Source organism: Bombus impatiens, unplaced genomic scaffold, assembly GCF_000188095.3.
Source record: "Bombus impatiens unplaced genomic scaffold, BIMP_2.2 scf_0317, whole genome shotgun sequence".
NCBI classification, from domain to species: Eukaryota; Metazoa; Arthropoda; class Insecta; order Hymenoptera; family Apidae; genus Bombus; species Bombus impatiens.
The window spans coordinates 2,072,377-2,089,481 of record NT_176736.1 but is presented as its reverse complement, the minus strand read 5'-3'; the positions used below and the strand labels follow the sequence as shown (position 1 = coordinate 2,089,481).

At 47.9% G+C, this 17,105-nt stretch overlaps 1 protein-coding gene across 1 annotated transcript in view; it reads right to left on the bottom strand.

Moving 5' to 3' along the window:
- The window catches only part of LOC100740140 (lysine-specific histone demethylase 1A), a 102,910-nt gene that overhangs the window by 82,343 nt on the left and 3,462 nt on the right, over nucleotides 1–17,105 (bottom strand). The gene's annotated exons all lie outside the window — the stretch shown is intronic.

Sequence of the window (17,105 nt, the reverse complement as noted above, 5' to 3'; positions counted from 1 at the left end):
ACACGCGCCATCCATTTCGATACGAGCGCACCGCAAAGATTTTTCGACTCGACGGGAACGTATTGCGAACGAAGGACGGGAGATTTGTACGAGGATCGCCGGTGTCGCAGTAAATTCTCCGAGATCGACGGGGAAATTCGTTCCCCGTGGCTTCGACCGCGGTCACTCGATCCAGAACCATCGCGGATGGACGCGAGACTTCGAGTTCAACTTCGAGTCCGCCGTATTCGAATCGAATGCGCACGGAATTGCAACATTATGGTAGAGATTCGGATATTTTTTCGAACAGTATCGCGAACTTGCATTCGCTCGATTAACAAACGCCAGGAAATATAGGGAGGAGAGGACGAAAGAGAGAAAACGCGGGGAGACCTGGTGCCGTACGCGGGCCGAAGTATAAATTACCGGACGCTGTGAAAAATCGCCAGTAATCTCGTACGGCGCGCATTTTATTCGGAAGGCATTAGCATCTAGGTAATTTTCAGTGTATACGTATACATATATACGTACGCGTGGCTGATAAATGCTACGACGATACACACGCATAAATCTCGCGGCGTTCACAGGACCGGTAGATAGGCGAGGCTAAAAATATCGTCGTACTTGACGGGGCCCCTTCGATTGGTTAGAGAGGCTGCTGTCGTGTTTCACCCAAAAGTGGCCTCCGCAGGTAGGCACGAAATATACGCGGGCCAAACGAATTTATAGTGCGCCGGTTAATATGCGTGGTCCCCTTGACCCGCATGTTCTTCTTACCCCATAAATCGTCCGTGGAACGACCACGGAATACTAAAACACTTCGATGCCCATCGCCTTTGAACGACGCCAAACGGAACGAAACGAAGGAACAGAATGTACGGAACAGTCAACGAAAAACCGAAAGAACGAGCGTAAGAACGAAACGAACGAACGCGCGAGATCCCACTCTCCGGAAGAACATAACCGTTCCGCGAGCCATCCCCATCGACTCGGAGATATCCCTCGACACACCTACGCTCTCGTTCCTTCGCAACAATGGCCGGCTTCGGGAAACGAGGATCAACGCGAGTGGATATCGCTGTAAGCCCCGGCCCTCTCGCCAGCCTCTCGGTCCCGCGCTCTAAATCGGAACCGACCCGAGGCTTCAAGGGAGGTATATTCGGTTTGACTGCTAAAAGGGTTGACTGTTAAAGCGAAAACGACCGATACGGCTCGACGCGTAATCTTCTTATCCTCGCTGAGACCTCTCTGACCCTTTTCCGGCCGCGTCGCTTTCCGCAATTTTTCTTTCTCTCCTCTACCACTCCTTTCTACCTTCCTGCACTATCACGCGAAATAACCTTCCATCCAGCCGACAACTCGCGAACGCAGGATTCCACGCGAAACATCGCGCAGGGATTTGTTCAGCCGGCAACTTTATGGTTCTAGAAACTTGGTGATTAAAATAAACCAACCAGTTGGCGATCGACGCTTGACGATGGTATTTAATTGTTCTTGGTTATCTCAGAATATTCTACGATTTTGTAATCCCGACCATTGCAGAAAAAAGGAAGTTTTTAAAGAAGGTATGTATGGTAGTGATACAGAAAAAATAGAAAGAATAGTTACACTTTGCAAGTTTCGTGGATCGAAATAAACAATTCGAGACACGCCATTTCGAAATATGGTTCTTTCTTTGCTAAAAAATTGTCAATGAAATTTTAAAGCGTTTCGCATAACGTTCATAGTATATTCATGAAAGGTGTTTAAAAATGACCGAATATTTTCGCGAATCTGCGTAGGTATCGTGATACGAAACGCACGTAATTCTATTGTCAATAGGTGGCATTGACAAAATCCGCAATTACTTGGTTGCCAACCCAATATACAGTTGATGAAGCAGTTGCTAATTATACTTAACGCCTTATTTTCGCGATATCCCTATATCGTCTCCAGCTACGGCACTTCCGATTTGCAATGCGCGAGAATATCCTGGCCACGACTGGGAATCTCGTAAAACACAATACGCGAGGACGTAATATATTCGCGAGTAAAAATCCTGCGCATGTATAACAATTACGTTAGAGGCGGTCGCGCGCGCACGACCAAGCTGAGTCAAGGGGGGACGAGGTGAACGCGTCGAGTGGCGAGGTAAGTGAAATTTATTACAAGACGCGTCGTAATAAATTCCGCCTATCTTGCAGACTCTGCCGCGAACACTTCTTTAATTAAAAGCAGGAAGCTGTACTATAACGGGGTGCTAATTAATCGAAAGATTGTTTTATCTTATCGAGGCCGGTATAGGAGGCGGTTTCCCTGGCCGATGCCGAATTCTAATAAAAACACCGCGAGAGCTCGCCGAGTTCGGTTCCACGCGCTCTCCGCATCGCGACGCTCGTATCCCGACAGTTTGCGAAACAAGGACGGGTTGGCGAACGTGAAAGAAGGAAAGGTGGGCAATCCATTACCCGAACTGGTCGACTCTCGGCGGACAGGGCCACGTCGATTTGGCCTTCGAATCCGTAAAATCCACCAGCGACGCGAATAAATTCGCGGACGAGCCGCCTCGCGCGACAAATTCGTCCCATTCCCACAGAGAGAATCGATCCCCTATCTCGAAAACCAGCCCCTTCCATAACGATATCTCCTCGAGCGTTTCTCTTATCGTCCGTCCATCGATTATCCTCTCTTTGAAACCGCGCATATTTCCCGCCATTCGATTCGAACGCGAACAAAGCGCACGCGGACCAAAACCCAGTCGGAGTAGAAACGGCCGCTACCAAAGGATGAATGAGAGTACGGCTGAATAAGAGGACAGAGAAAAAGTTGGGCAATCCATTAGCCGGCCTTACCGACTCGTTAGACGTCGGCCCTGAAAACCGCGACTGCACCCACCAAACTCCCGTCAAAGCACGATACGGTTCAAGACGCGCGATCTCTCATTTTTTCTTCCTCTTTTTCGCGTTCTATCCTTTGCGAAGGATGATGGAAACCGGATACACCATCGTGGTCATGGGGGAGGGGTCTATGAAACATCGACCGCCACGCACGAAAAGGGAAACCGTAGAATTTGGTAGGCCATTAATGGAACAGGCTAATTCAAGCTGGATTTTTGGCAGACCGTTTTATCAATTTTTCTTCGAAGCTACGTCAAGCGTTTGCAGCGTCTATGTTGATGTGTTAAAGAGTGTACAACACAAATTTTGTACGATACGTTTCTTTCGAAAGATTAGTGTAGTGTCCAGGAGCTTTTGTCCGTAAATAAATTAATAAATATGTAAAATATATGGGCGTCCAGTGATTATCAATGGAGTTAAGGTTCCAATAGTACAATATTTCTGGTCGGTATTAAGAAAGTTGAAAAAAATGTTGATAATTTAAAAATCGGCGTTATAGAGGCTGTTCCCGGGCGGCGAAAGATGCATGCGAATCACCAGCGAACGAATCGCACGTCGCGGCGATAAAACGCGTCGTTGAGGGCCCGCGAACAAGCGCGCGCGCGCAAATAATAGGCCCGATAAAAACTCGGCCCATAAAGATAGCTCATTACCGCGTTACGCGGCGGAGGACGATCGCGAGGACTCTATCTGCGTGGCTACTTTACGGGGCGGATATTCCAGAAATCTAAATGAACGCGTAAATTCACCAGGCACTCGTGGTAATTGATCGAGTCGCTAAAAACGTTCTCGTAGAGGGACGGCCGATAATCTCAGGAGCCAGACAAGAATTTTATACGTCACCAATCACGTTTTACGCAAACGTTAAGTTCTACCGGAACGAGGTTACAATCGGGCCGCGACAAACTGTCCACGCGAATCCTATACATTTCATTTACTCTACCTAAACGTTTTCCTTCAAGGATTCTGAACAAACGCGACAATGTATGCGGTTAGCGATTCGACGTACGTGGTACGTCGTTTCACGATCTCGAATCTCTCTAAAGGATACACGGTGCGAATCGAATCGATTGGAAGCAATTACGAGGGACGAAAAAAAGAACAGTTTACGAGATTCATCGAGGAGGCTCGGTACTACATAACCGTGTAAATCTCCGTGCACCGGTGTGAAAATAATAGATGGAACCACGGCGAGAAAATCACCGCCCATAAACAGAGCTCATAATCGCGGTGTATCGGTATAAACGGCCCGCTAGCCTCTAGAACTCCGATCGCTTTATCCATCGGGATTCTTCGCCAAGTCCGATGGCCAGGTCCACGTACAAGCTCGTACGTACGATGTTTACTCGAACCCATTCGGTGTAGCGTACTCGCGAGACGCGTTCTTACAACGTGTGTATGTGCCGTACATGTACGTAGAATCAACGCGAAAGAGAGGCGAAGACAGGAACAGAGGGAGGCAGAGAGTCGCACCGGTCTGATGAAGTGGTTCAATAAAACGTATCAATAAAAACGATTCATAGTCGTGGACGGAGGGCACGCACGTGAGTACCAACGCGAGGGAGGGGCCTTCAGGTTCGGAAGAAGAAACGTAAACCGTAAGAAGAGGAAAGTTGGGCAATCCATTACGCGGGGATGACGGAGGAAGAGAGAGAGAGAGAGAGAAAGAGAGGGACAGTCTGGCTGGACGGGAGAACCGCGGCCAGCATCGAATCCGTGAGTCCACTCTGGAAGTTGCGTCAAGGCTAAATCCGCAAGGGCGGCCCCTTTGTGCCGATGTCCGCGCTTCTGCATACATTCTCGCCCGATAAATATACCCTTTAGCAGTATAATCCAGCTCCACGCGGATTCCTCCAGCACCGGTAGCTTCTGAGAATCTGCCCGGAGCTTTGAGCGAAGAGTAAAGGAAGGAGGAAAACGGACGAGCTACGCAAGACGAAGAGAGAAAAAGAGATGCGAGTACAGCCAGCGCACGCTGCTTCTCTCCTGTTCCACGATACATACACCGAGGTGGTTCCTCCCTCGGCGTTTTACCCTACCTCCAACCTTTCCCCATATACACTACCTCCTTTCCCTTCTGATCCTTTTTCGCCTCCTCTTCTTCCCATCTCGAGGCGAGCCGTGTGTTACGCGAGTCCGCGCACGCACCAACACGCGAGCCAGCAAATTTTTTCTATCCTCTTTCTCCGTCTGTCGCTTTCAATGCTTCCTCCTCCCCTTGTTCCGCGTTCAATCCGGCCCCCGCAGCACCGCTTACAGATTGCGTACAAATAATCCGCGGAATGGCACACAAGCCTACCTGTCCGCCCCCGATTCGTACCCATCGGACACGTAGCGATTTTCTCGATTGCTGGTGCCGATTCGGGCAAAGTACCCGAAATCACCGGTACCGTACCATACAGGTTCTCCTGATCGAGAACCAATCGGTTTTGGTCGTACACCCAAATCCTCGAATACTGCTCCTTCGAGGGTGCAGGTGATTTTCGGTTTCCAACGATATCGCATTGGAAATCTCAAACATCTCGATCCTATAAGATAAAATGGTCTACAAAGGTCCAAGACTGCGCGTGTCTACGTAGTTTTTGGCGGAGGAATTTTCTGGATACCAAGCCGATCTTGAAAGCAGAAGGGAAAAAAGATCGACACGGCCGAAACCGAAATTTCTCAGGTAACCGAGAACACATAGGCCTTCTGGTCGCGGCTTTCCCTGCCTTTTGAAGGAATTTCTTATCGGTTCCGCGAGATCGTGAAAGGGGAGCGGATGCATCGGTAGCACGGTCGAGTAATTCGTTTAGTCAAGGAGCAACGTGGTATTCAATGAATCCCGGGGCTTTTTGCCACCCTGTAGTCCCCTCGGTTGCACGCTCTCGTCGCGCGCGTCTAGTCACGGTAAATTTTCACCGCGACGGCGGTGTGGCTCGGTTCACGGTTTCGTTATTAAATAGTTCCAGCAGCTTTTTACCGTGGAATTGCTCTCCCGGGCGAACGCTTTTTATCTCCGTATTCGGCTAATCGAATATCCATTTCCGTTATTAATGGCATTCCGGTTAACTGGTACGGCCGCGCGAAGGTCAATAAAGATATACAATAGAGGACCGAAACAACAATTTATAGAGCCATAAAGTTTGTCTCTACATGCGTTCCCTCCGTTATACCATAGCAACTTAAGGACCTAGCATTTGCTTTAACGGTCATTCGGGCTTGGAGCCACGGATATTGGAAAAAAGTTGCCAATCCCCTGCTAGAATTCCGCTAAGTTTTTGCACGGTGGACCAAGCGGCCCCGAGGTGGACAATGTACGAAAGAAACATCTTGCAAGATTAATGGCGACGCGTCTACACCTACGAACCACGTACTTTGTACTTGCGTCGTCGAAAAGAAACTCGCTGTACGGATTTGCCGCTATCTATCTGCGGTTCGTCGAGGATTAAGTCGAAATTGGGACAGCCGAGCTCGTCCGAACGATTAACGGCTACCGTGTTAAATTATCCAGAGCTAATCGATTCACCGGATGCTAGAATACTTGGAGTTTAATTTCGAAAAAAGATTCCCTAGATCCGCATCTACAGATCGCTGCATACCTGTACACAAATTACCTATTCCAAATATTTGGAGTTTCGTTGTTCCGATCGAGCGAGCAGATACGGCATAATCCTACAGACTTCGTATAAATTGGCATGTTATTTATACGGTTCCGTGATAAAGATTGATTTTAAGGCAATCGTCAGAAAATAAAGAACGTATATAATCAATAAGAGGATATAAAAATCAAAATGACAGGAAAACGATCCCCCAACTGTTCAAACCGATATATTCGTACTCAGAAGGGCGAGCGTAATCTTTGAAATAGATGACGTTCCAATTATTCAAAAAACTACGATGCTCCGAAACGAGGAGGTCGTAAAGAAGCCATGGAATGAAAGATCGCGCAACGTCGTAAAAGGAGAGGCTGGTGGGCTTGAGGCGGATCGGTGTGTCCCATTATGCGATATATACGATCGTTCAATATTATCCCGAATGTAATCAGAGTTTAACGCGAGGATACGCGAATTTCGGCGCGGCACAGAGGGAGAAAAAGAAGTAGACGGCGGATATCGTTGTACGCTACGATGAGTAACGACGGACCATGATGGTGGTGTTCGCTGAAACACATCGTGGCGCGAAAGACTCGCATATGCAGCGATGCGGTTGCATCGAGAGAGGAGAGAAAGAACGCAACACAAGGTCCGCGAGAGCTCGCGCGATCCTCCGGCGAGTCTCTCGTTAAATCCAAACAGGCAAAATTCGACGTACCGTGCAATATAATATAGTATTGTAAAGCAATATCTCGTGAAAGGAAGCGATGGTGGTGGTGATGGTGGCGGCAGAGCAAACAGGTTTTTCGAGCGGAGCCCCGAACGACGACGACGTATGCTTTGCTGCGCGGGGTGCAATAAAAATTTTTAAATAAAAAGCCTCACCTGCACCGCGGCCGATTTGTTAGCTTCTTTGTGGGACCCTTTCGCGTCGGTGGGAGCGAGAGGATGTAAGGGCCGAAGGGAAGAGAAGATACATCGGGAAGAATGAAAGGGAGAAAGGCAGTGCGAGGAAGGGAAAAGACGAGAAGCGAGAAGTAGAGAAGAGATCGGCTCAGGGAAGAATGAAAGCGCGTAAGAGGGAGAAAGAGAACGGCGCCATTATGACGTGCGATTGGACTTTGCTGGTTGTTTGGTAGGAACGTATCACGTGTCAATACTTTTCCTTTTCGTTCTGTATGTAAATTCGAGCCCCATGGGGGCGCAAGGGCAGCATCAATCAATGGCAGACGGCAGCTGATTAAAAATTGCGCAACACCATGAATTATTAATGCGACAATAAACGTGCAAATTCCAGTACACCACCCGTGCGTACATGTCGCGCTCGTTTCCTGTAATTCGCGAGCCTTCTTCGGCAAGAAGAAACAAGGAACCTCGCGTATAAGAAAGCATGTACGTATATCCAATTTACCAAACCGAAGAATCGATCGACAAACGACTACGAAGATACCAAGTCTACCAAGAGTTGCCTTGCTACTTAACAATTTCTTCGAATCGAGGAAACAGGAAAGGATATTACATATAAACGTTAACTAGACATCAAGAATCGCGTTTTCACGCCTCGTCATGCGTTCCGTCGAACGATCATGTGTGCACGATGCGTGCATTTTGACGCGGCGAGTCGAGAACATTACCAACCAGGACGACCCACGCGGATAAAGACAGGAAATTTACCGTAAAGCTAAATAAAAGAAGAGAAAATCGACGAAAAAAAGGTAACCTGGAGAAATACGCGTTACACGGCTCTGAACGCTGATCGGTACATCAACGATGTTTCATATAAATCGGGAAAGGACACTGATGGTATATTTCCTCGCGGCGTTCTACCATTTTACGCTCACCGGGTGTACGCGCTTCCTGGAGGGGCTCGTTGACACCGACGAAAAAAATCGAAATATTTCGTAAAACGAAGAGCAAGCAACGCGGTCGCGTCGTCGTATTTTACACGAGGTCTGGTGCGCGGAACCTCCCACACAGGTAGTTATCTCGGTGACTTAATACCAGGTAATGTGCTCTCCAGTTACATCTCAGCCGATCTGGCCTGGCTCGTCTCTCCTTCTTTCTCTTACCCTTCCACTCTCCCCTATGCCTGCTTTCTTCTCTGTTCAACGTCATCGTCATCGTCGTGTGTCCTCTTCGCTGAGACCTGGACCGAACGGATCGGTGGTCCGTACCGCAAGAAGCAGTCAGAGAAAGACACAGGGTGCATACGCTCGTGGAAGAACAAGGGAAGAAAATTGAAGAACAAGAAGGGGCAAAAAAAAGATGGAGAGGTGTTGAAGTTACTCGATCCCCGTTCCCGTAAACCTACGCGACGCGACAAAGCGATCACGGTACTCCTCGTGCCGCCCCTACGATAGTTTATTATCGACAGACTGGCCAGACTATTTGCTGTGCGCACACATTTTCATCGTGAGAACGACGCGACGGGATCGCAGGTAATAAGAATCCGATCGTACGAGCCAGACGTCGACGTGACTCCGTATTAAACGGGCACGACACGCGGAATCGTTGAACGACGTCGTAAGAACGATCTCAAGAAGGGCCAAGAATTTCCCTTTCGCTTCGATGCTTCGTGGATAAAACACTTCGCCCATGTAACAAAGGAATCACGATGATTTAAACTGTTTTAAACGATTTAACGCGCTAATGCTATACGAGAAAACTCGTTGGATAGCTTCCACGAGGCACTCGTTAAAGTCTCGTTTGTCTATCTTGCGCAGATTAAGAGCGGCAGAGAAACAGTGGTGGCGTGTTTATGGAGTAGTTTAAAAGAAACTTGTCTCTAGAATGGTTAGACCGGATATGTAAATTCCACTTTTAAAAACTTTGAGAGGGTGATCTTTGAATTCAGACAAAAATCCTTGGAAAATTGTATTGCAAACTGCAGATGTACTTTCGAGGATTATTTTTCTCGAAGACGTGTCGATATTTCTCACTATACGCGAAGCGTTGATTGATCCTTTTCAAAAACCTTTCGAGAATCGATCTCTCGGAGGATCGCCGAACACAGTTTTAGACGAGAGTCTTTCGGGAGAAGGTGGCTGAGAACGGAAGAAAATTGAAGAAGAAGGAAAAAAGAAAGGATGCCTACAGCAGCAGAAGGAGGCGTTGAAGTTACTCGATCTCCATTCCCGTAAACCTAGACGACGTGACAAAGCGATCGGGACTCGTTCCCCAAGGACAGTTTATCAACGACGCGACGGTCTAAAACTGCTCGGCTGGTTCGCGATTTCGCCTTCGCAAGAGAGACTGCTAGCCGGAGGTCGTTTCCAGCTCGTAAGAAACGAGTCGTGCGAGCGAATAAACGATACCTGCATCGTGAACGTAATCTCGACTAACGGCGCAATTAATCGCACGATTTTCTACCTGTAAATTGTGCCATCAAAACGAAAATAAAAGAACCTGAGCAGATCGTATATGCCACGCGGGTAACAAGTACGCGTTTACAAAAGCGTCAAATGCCTAATTTTCTTTTTTATTCGGCAGTTACAATCAGTTTCTCTTTCTCGGAAGAGAATTTCGTAGCTGAACCTGACAGGAAGTTACGAAACTTTACGTCTCTTGGAGAAGGTCTCTCCAAGCATTTCCCTAACTTTTGTTTAATCTTGTGCTTAATCATCGGCGTGATTATCGGAAGCTCGGAAGTAGAAACGTTGGGAGAAACATAAGTGACGTTAGAGATTGCTTATCTCGGCGAAAGTCTAGACGAGCAGAACGTGAAGCGCATAGAGTACGTCCTATTTAACCTGGTCTATTTAACTGGAGACAATTCGCAGTATTGTTCGTAAGTGGATGCTTGCGTGTTTGATCGTGAGAGCGAATCCGCGAGGATCGCACCTAATAAGAATGGCATCGTACGAGACCGGAAACAACGCGATAGGTGCGCTTCGACCGCGCGAAAACGTTTTGTTGGGAATCGTACGATCGCCGGTTAACCTATCAACAGATAGAGTTTCACGTGGAACAAGCTGCCTCGTGGAACTCGGTTGACATTAACCATGGATATTTATCGGTATACGTCGAACGGTACTCCGCGAACGAGACGTCGCAAGAGAACCCAACGTGCGTGGAATCTACGTGGAAGAGATGTTTCCAGGTTTCGCGGTTGTTTTCGAGAAACTGTTAAATAAAACATGAACGCACAAGGTGGATCGAATTCTCTCTGCTTAGCATTTCCAAGTAAATACAAATAGCCCGCGGAGCAGCAGCGTGCCGATAGACGGTGAAAACTGTTGCGTTCTCCTCGCTCGAATCCACTACCGAAAGGATACACCGGAGGAAAAGATTAATGAACGTTGCAATTTCCTCGTAATAAATTTCGATGTTGTTCCCAGCGAATTTATCGTTTAAGAAAGCAATTCCCCCGGCAAATTTGGACGCCATTAACGATATTAAGAGTGCGCCCTCTGCCGTTGGCTTCCGGTTTAATAGCCCTTTCAAGGCCTTTGGTACTTCGAATTCATCATCGAGATAAACATCGGTTTTTCAGCGGATAATGTTTCACGTTCACGAGGATACACTCGGTCGATCGTTAATTATCGCCAACGATGCACGTCCCAAACTTTTCTATCGCCGCTTTAATGACCGTCGTTAGAGCGGCCAGCTAAGTTTTACGAGCAGCATAGGGTGGCAGATTGAAAGCGGCTGGTCACCAGGTGCTACCTCTGGGACGACAGCAATCCGTGCCATCTGGTAAATCAGTCTCTCTTTTCCTCGAGGTTGCTCTAAATTTTAACTGAAAATTATTTCCTTTGACCTTCGCGTACGCTCTCCGTTGGCTTTAAACGACTCTGTGAAAACCCTTTGCTATAATTATACCTTCAGAAAAAGAGGCGAAGGCTGTCTTCGAAATTACAGCTACGTGTATCCATGTCAGATGATCGAGTACCCTATACGGTTTCGACGCCAACGACATCATCGTAGACGACGGAAAAAATATTGATAAATACGTACTTTTAAGAAGACGTATTTAAACAGATAGAAAGCATCAATGGTACACCGAGGCACTGAGTCGAAGGCGTGCGCGAAAACAGACATCATCGCGGCCGTTAAGTGAAAAGATAAATACCCCGCGAAAACTCTCCGCGGCCGAGCAGATACTAGTTTTTAGCCGGCGCAAATGCACCGCGAAGGATGCTGAAAGGCCGCGTAATCGTTGTATGGCGTGTGGCCAGACATTAACATGGTCACCGTCATTCTTCTCTCCGTCACGTAGCCAGGCCCCGTTTAATCATTCTCGGTCACCCCGTCACGTAATCCCCTTTTGAAACGATTGTCAGCCAAGATTACCGGGCATTAATTTGAAAAATGTAGCGACGTCGTTGTCATGGTCTTCGTCGTCGCGGTAGTGAAGAGTGAGGCGTAAGCTTATTAACATGTTCCATGCCGCGTGTACCACCGGTGATACATGCCAAAACCTTTCACTAAGAAGTCCCTTTAGATTCTTCGGAAATGAAAATTTTATATTTTTCGTGTTTTCTTCGAAATGTGACATTTATAATATTACAGTACATAATATGCATACAGATAAGTGCAATGTTTTTCCAGTAAAATATGGTAGGGAAACTGAGGAACAAATTTTTAATAACTTACAATTAGTTCTTCGTACGTTAGTATCACGAGAATTGCCATTTCGAAAGTCGTATAAAGATAACGCCAAGCAGAACGTGTTAATCAGAGACATCGAGTACGTTCATCGTTCGCCGATTACGTCAGCGGTTAAGGCGAACTTTGTGCACGAAATTTACACCAGCTAGTTACGTAGCACGGCTACGAAACCTGGAAGCCGACTCGGAGGGTATACGATATCGTACAACTGCCAATTCAACTTACCCGCTTCCCAATTTTGGTCGCGAGCACCGCCTCCCACGGAAGCTTGACGTTCGAATTATTCGAATAACTTAAGCCCGCCGTTACGCCCCTCATCGAGACGCGAGTTTCGCAGGTCAATAAGCGTAAGTAAGGCGGTCACCGTCTCTTTGTCCCAACCTTCTAATTAAGATCGTCGAAACGAGTCTAATTAAAACGGAGGAAACGAATGAAAGGATCCGGAAAGGTCGCTTCGAAGACTATCTGTCGTTCATTTACGAGGAAAGAATATTCTACATCCACCCCGCAGGGTTAAAACGAAAACATGTCTCGTTTCTCACTCTGTGGTACCACCCTGTATCTCCAAATTGGGACTGCTGGATTCGTCGAAGCGGTAGGTCGGTCCGTGAAACGCGCGACAGTACACGGAACACATTCCATCGGAAATTGTTCAGTGCAACGGAACGTGTTCTAACTGACAGCCTCTCAAGATCAGCTGACACTCTTTCGGTTCTTTAGGTGAACGTAACAAGATTTCCTGTAGTTGGTTGTTGCATTCATCAACATTCCCGAAGAAACAAGGTCTTACGAAAGGGTTCGCGTCCACAGCTGCCAGCGATAATCTCGCCTACACGGTGATCAGGCGCGATGGATGATCGATGAGCCGGGCCTCGGCTAATTGAGAACGAAATTTGGCACGAAACAACCGACGAACTGCGATACCGTAGTATCTGGTACACGTTTGTCGTATGTGAGATTCCATTAAATCCACGGGACAGTCGTAGTTACGAGCGTGTACCAGCGAGCATAACCGACGACAGATCGGCAACGTACAGGTTACACAAAGTGCACGGGGAAATAATTCGTCGGCTCGACAACTTCATGACCTCTAAGCTACTCGCGGAGTGCGTTGCCAGTACATCTATCGGTGACTTAACACCTCGCGTCAAGGAAATCCACTCTCGACCGCGCGTGTAGAAAATTTAAACGCGTCATTTCGCGCGCGCGTACTCGCGCATAGTTTTGTTATCGCCGCGAATGAATCCTCCTCGGCTTCCACGCGTAAATCAGTCCCGTTGACACGACTCGGAAGTCGATTAACACACGTGCCGCGAAAACCAAGATATTTAATCGCAGCACGTCACTTAACACCTTCCAACTTCGAAGGTGGATCGTTCGAGCCGGGCGTTTTCGAGACGAATAAAGTCGCGCCGATAAATAAAGCGGATCAGAGGTAATTGTAGTGGCATCGAGGTCGAGGGTACACGACTTTCTCGTTACCAAAGCGTCCGTGGAACGATTCAATTACAGGTCGAGCCATTTTCCACTGCGACGTTATTAATCAACGATTTCGGGCAGTTTGGACACGCTGGTCGATATCGGTCAATCTTCGGAACCTCTGGGGATCAGGGGTCTATCTCTTGTTCGGGTATATCATACCCTACAGGCGACCTAATTACGCTTCGACCGCAAGCCGACACATTTCATGTTGACACGGAATGCTCCGGTTGAGTCGAGTTATTATTCTACGAGACTACCGTACGATCTCTAATCGCGGGGATTAGTTCGATCGAATCGATCTTCGAATATGGTAATCAGTCAGCAGGATACGAGGGATAGAAACGAAACCAAAAAAAACCAGCATCAGGCTCGGGCAAAGAATCTACTCCAATGATAAAATAAAAAGTAAGTTGCGAAAGAAGAGCGTGGCAGAGGATAAAAAAGACACAGAGACAGAAAGCGTGGAGAGGTATCGACGTTGCCGGGATAGAAGGACTTAATCCAGGACGCGTGTCGGCCAACCATTTGTTCATGGGGGCAAAGGAACAAGCCGGCGCTAAGAAATCGCCTCGTTGACACTTCACGGGCGATAGGTGACGTTAAGAAGAGAAATCACGCGGATCACGGAGCAGAGCCAGCGAAGCACAGACCCAGATAGACTATATCGACAAGGTACCCTACCGCGTCGTCGACACGAGGAGCACTGTAAATGGTAAAGGCACAAACATCAAGAGCCCGGAGAGGCAGCCGTACCTGACGTACGTGTGTACAGACCGGGTGTGCACAGATAGGCCGAAAGTGGTCATGGGAAAGGTATCGGTGCGTTAAGGCCAAGACTGGATTCCGCGGGGCGAGGCCGACTCGTTGGCGGGTAGGAGTGTACAAGGTCTTCGATACCTCGTAAATTACCACTCGAGGCCCCCTCTGCTATCCAGCTCTCGGCTCAACTAATGTTAAGCTGCCTACGTTTTCGTCCTGTCGGGGAAACACCACGGCGCGTCTCTCCTCTGCTGGTTGGCTGGTCCCTCTTCTGGGTCCAACTCTTAACCGAAAACACTGGAAGACGCATTTCGACACCCATTCTATTTTACACTTTTTTCGACGGAGCTTGTTTCGGCAAATGAGCCCGGGATCGCCACGGTTCCCGTCCCGTTTATTTCCAACGGTCTCGGTAACATCTTCGACTTCGAAATCGATCGGAGATCGAAAGCGAAAGCTCATTAAGCCGCGCGCCATTCCGATTCTCCCCTATATTCCCTTGGTATTCCTTTGGTTCGTAAATTTCTCCAAAGAACCGACCGGAACATTATTATGGGAAATACGAAACGCGCTCGAAGACCTGGTCGCAGGTCGTCGTAACGAACGCCGATCCTTAACTCCATCTCTCTGATTTCGATCTCTGAGACCGAGGGAATAACTCCAGCCTAGATACTCCGGATTCTTCCCCCGCCCGTAAATATCCTAGGTAAGTTGACGTTAAAACGACGAGCTGCAGAAACGCGTTGGGAACTTTTACCCGCGGAATCGCTACGTATTCCATTTCGGTATTTATCGATCGACGATTTATCTTCCGACAGAAGGCTTTGATCGGTCAATGCGCTTTAAAAGTCACCCGATGAGGACTTGTTAAACTTTCTCAATTAATACCGCAGAGGCGTGCATTTTCGTGCTGACGTAGCCGCTTCTAAGTCTGGCAAACACATACGGAGAAAAGTGGAAAAGGGACGCGAAGAAGGAGAAAGTTCCTTCACAAAAGCAACGACGAATATCGATGGAGGCGTTTCATGAATGAACGAATGGAACCGTGTTCCTGTAACTCTCCCATAAGACTGTCAAACGTTACGAGAAGCAAAAGATCGGCGAGGTGCGCGTGAAGTTGACTTTACGACAATATAATTTTGGTAGCGACACGCGGATGGCGTGGAATGCGACGATCGGAGTCAACGAACGGTATAGAAGACTTCGATACGTCGTAAATGGCCCATCCCTGGTCCCTTCACGAGCCCGTATCCACCTTTCCATCTCGTACACGCTACATGTACCTATATACACGCATAATATCGAGCTGCCTACGTTTTCGTCCTACCAATCGAAAGACTGACAACGAACGATCGAAAATACCAACGACGAGACCAGTCCACGCTCGCAAACAAAGCTCGATAACTCTTTATTATACGACCGATCGCAGAGGAACAGAGAATCGTCGCGATACTGATGACCACCATGATGACTGTACACTGTACATTTCTGAATTTTACTACCAAATCGTTTCCCCGACAAAATCGCATTCACACGAAAATATTGTACCGGGAGGAATGCATTCTGGTTGTGTTCTCATAAAAAAGACACAGAATCTCCACGCATCATCGCGAATCAGTGGTACCTTGGCATTTCTCGCTAGCACAGGACAGCAGTAGATCTGTGTAATAATAGATTTGCATAATTCGTCGAGTTTAATGAGACGTGACATCGATCTAAAAGTTAACGGAGGAATAGGAATTATGGTCGGCGATATTCAAAGCGAAAAAAGTATCTCGAAGAATATTTCGGCCTAAACGCTTTTCGCGGTCAGTGGCTATTAACCCTACAGCCGGGATTCGTTTGGAAAGAAACCAAGAAGGAACCGATGGTGCGTAAACCGAAGTTGGAGGACCGCGAGGAGTTCGAGGCTCGGTGGAGAAACGATTACATCGAGGATCCGCCGTTCGGCCCCAACTTTCGGCCAAGGATTCACCAGAGAACCTATTGTGGTGCTTAATTTAGCGTTAAATTGTTTACATCTCATTAATCGCCGGGAAGAACCTGAGGGGCCGTCATGATAACCGATGCACGTCAGTCATGGACTGTGGGCATCGCTTTAATTTCGAATTGACCACCATAGCCGCGTACCGTGGCCCCGTAAGAACGGGGGCGCACAGCATCCTCCTCGCGCGTCTCTTGTTTCAGCCTGTGTTCAAGGAGCGCATTCACTTCGCTCGCTCGAGTTCGCTCTCTCGCACGATGCACTCGACTGCGTGGTCGCTCGAACGACAGCGGAGCAATATTGGAATTCGAGCCTGACTCGACCGGTTCGTTCGCTCACTGTCAGTCGAGTGTGCTTCGCGGTAGCGACACGCGCGACCACGTTACTACGCTGGGTTACGGTCCACTGATACGCAACATCCACCAACGTCCACCTCGGGTATCTATTAAAGCTACGTTTACCGTTCGTTTACTAGGGACGATATTTCGTGCGAGATCCACGACTGACCATTCACGCCGCTGATTCTCCCAGTTGAAACGATAGAAGCTTCCGGGTGTGAATCGTGTAGTAGGAATTACAAGTAACGTCATTAAGGTTCTCGAAAGGCTCTGAGATCACGTTCGCGTCGAGGCTGTCTTTTCGATTGTCATGAGTCCGATACGCGATATGAGTGCAACAGAGAATGGTAACGCAAAGGCACGTCACGAAGTTACGCCCAGAAGCTTTTAACAGTTTTTATTGCAATGCCTCGGTACAATCATTTGAACCGCACTGGAATGCCAATTATTTCCGGAGAGGCTCAGTTGTTTAATGTAAATACTTGAGATAATGATTAAGGAA